A 3076-nucleotide genomic window follows, 5' to 3' on the forward strand; every position below is an offset into this window, starting at 1 on the left:
TTTATATAGAACTTGTATAATCTTTATTCTCTCCCACCACCACTACGAGACTGCAAACTCCTTGACAGCAGGCTCTCTCTGTTGAAGCTTGCACACTTTTTTGCACCTTGCACACTTTTTTTGCACCTTGCACTCTTTTTTTGTTTTTTTGTTGTTTTTGTTCATTTGCTCAAATCTACCATTTCATAGGTGTAGATTGCTCCCAGAGAGGACATTTATCCTTGCATGTGCAAATAGAGTTTCTTTGTCTTGCACCGGAAAGGGTTACCTGACTTGAGAAGGTCACGCAGTCACTACAGGTGTCAGAGGAGGCAAGTGAACCAAAGTTTTTTCTGACTCCCAGAACAGTTCTTTAGACTATGCAATATTGATTTGCACATTGTATCATTTAATTAATTTTTGTTACACTCAAGGAAATGCACTGACAAAAGAGATATGAATATTTTGATCTCTTGTTTTTAGTACTTAAAACAGATTCCTACAGATATATAAATATTTTGATTTCTTGTTTTTAATAGTTAAAACAGATTCGTACAGATATATAAGAGGAATCTAAATTAATTTCCCAGAATATGAGGCTAAAAGAATGAGATTATCTTGAAAAGAGAAAATAGATGTTTCCCTCAAGAATTTGGTATGAGTCAAATTAGTATAAGTTTTTAAAAAAACACAAGTGAGAAAAAATTCTTTTTCGCCAAGTCTTGAATCTAGTTTAATATTTGCTTCTGCAAAGTATAATTTAAAACAACCATTTAGGGACATAGTTTTTAATGTTGAAATGTACCTCCTTAAAAACATGTAACTACATAAAAGTGTAAGAATAACACGGCACATTAATCTATCAATAAATCTAAAGCCTCACAACCTTGGCAAACTAAAGCAACAAGACAGTTTATCAAAACAAACCACTTATCTAGGCCTCAATACCTCATTTATAAAATAATAGAATAAAATAGCTTTTAAGATGCCTTTAAGTTCTAAATATATAAATTGATAAGTCCTATCAATTCTATTTGTCACTTTAAATAAAGTGCATTAAGATTTAGGGTCAATTTTGGTTCTACTTTCTATGCCTCTCCAAAACAGTATGTGTTTCTTGCTATATTTTGAAAATTTGTTGTTTTCTGATGTCATAATAAAGCAAGTAATTAATCACACACTTAATATATACTTATCACATGGTCAGCACTGAATTAGGGAGGGAGAAAGATTGAAGGACTGAGGAAATTGGAAAGCAAACATTAGGTAGATAATTCTCTCTTGGAGTTTACAATAGGGGACCCTGCAGAATAAATGAAACGACTTATATAATCTTAAAATTATCCTGAAATCATGAATAAATAGCATTAATTCACTCTTACTCAAGTTCAAAATATTGTTTTCTTATGTTTTGGTGTAGTAGTATGCATAGGAAGTGTCTATGTATGCTTTTAAAAATTAATATTTTATTTTTTTTCCCAATTTTATATATACTTTCACAATTTCCATAGTGTCTGCACTCTTGGGCCAGGGTGAAATCCTTATATCTTTATTTCTGTGGAACCGGAGAATAAATGGAATTTTAAGCTTAATGAACTCTTCATGTTCATCTATAAATATTCATTCATTCAAAGAACTGTCTAAGAACATTCTGCACCACCTCCCAATTAAATCTCTGCAAGGCAGTTTGCCTAACTACTGAAAAAGTAGTTCCCCAAATGAATATCTAACCAGAAAAACTTTTTCACTGTTTGTTTATTTCCCTCTCCCATTCAATTTCTTCAAACTAAATTCTAGATATAATGTAGATTCCTCCCAGAACAAAAATATTAATAGGAATCACATGTTCTTAGCAGAGGAGAAAACTTGGCTCAAGCCTGGGTGTTCCAGGAGGAGTAAAAGACTGTTCAATGATTGTTTTTTTTGTTTGTTTGTTTTTTGTTTTTTTAATGTATTGGGCTTACTTTGTTTTGGAATTTTCCTGGATTAGATTTCATAATGCTCTTTGCATAATGCACACAAACATCAGATGAGACTATCTTTATTTTACTAGAAGCATATTAAAATTCATTTTTTCTCAACTAATGGGTTCTAAGGAACTTAATTCTTATTTCTAAAGCATGAAGAGGCATCTTTGTTGTTGTTGTTGTTGTTTTTTTCAGAACAGTGGTTATTAACTTTTTGTGTGACGTATTAGGAAAAAAGCACACTGTGAAATAAAAAAAATTTTTTTAATTCCATTCCATAAAGCCTTGCCCTGATTGCAGTATGGTTATCCTGAATTTAAAAAGTTTGCCAGATGAACTTTAGTTTTGTCAGATTCTGCCAATCTGGAAAGACTGAGAATATGGCTTGATAACAAACTGAGCCTTCTGTATGAAACCAGGCAATTTAAGTTCAGACAACATTTACAGATTGTCCACAAGGTTATGACATCTTTAAATTCTGTAATTTATAAAGCAAATTATAATAGAAAATGATCTTCAATCCTGTATGGTCTCTTCCTCTATCATAAGAAGAATATTGAAGTGCTATGAGAAAAAGAATTTTGGAGAGCCACAAATCATAACACTTTAGACCACCCACAAGCATCAGATTGTTATTCCTCTAAATATGAGCTATTATATATAATGACAGTTGGCACTCTAAGGGCCCAACTAAACCACATGTATAAAGACATATCGTAATGAAATCAAAACACATAAGGATGCTGTAGTCCAATGGAAGGATAGATCACAAGTTCTCAGTTGTGAATGAATGAGATGGTTTCATTATATGTACTCAAGTTCAATAAATAACATCATTTTGTAAAGGAATCATTAACTATCTCACTTTGATGCCAAGGGAATCATCATACATCAATTGTTGCCAAGGATAAATGAAGATAATTACATAAACTAATCTGCAAAATATTATGGGGTAAGAGAAGGTTATCAATAACATTACGAATTGGCTTTAAAAATATCAGGAAAGGGGCAGCTACATGGCACACTGAATAGAGCATTGGCCCTGGAGTCAGGAGTTTGAATTTGGCCTCAAATACTTAACACCTCCTAGCTGTGAGACCTTGGGTAAGTCATTTAACCCCAATTTCTAC

Source organism: Antechinus flavipes, chromosome 1, assembly GCF_016432865.1.
Source record: "Antechinus flavipes isolate AdamAnt ecotype Samford, QLD, Australia chromosome 1, AdamAnt_v2, whole genome shotgun sequence".
Taxonomy (NCBI): domain Eukaryota; kingdom Metazoa; phylum Chordata; class Mammalia; order Dasyuromorphia; family Dasyuridae; genus Antechinus; species Antechinus flavipes.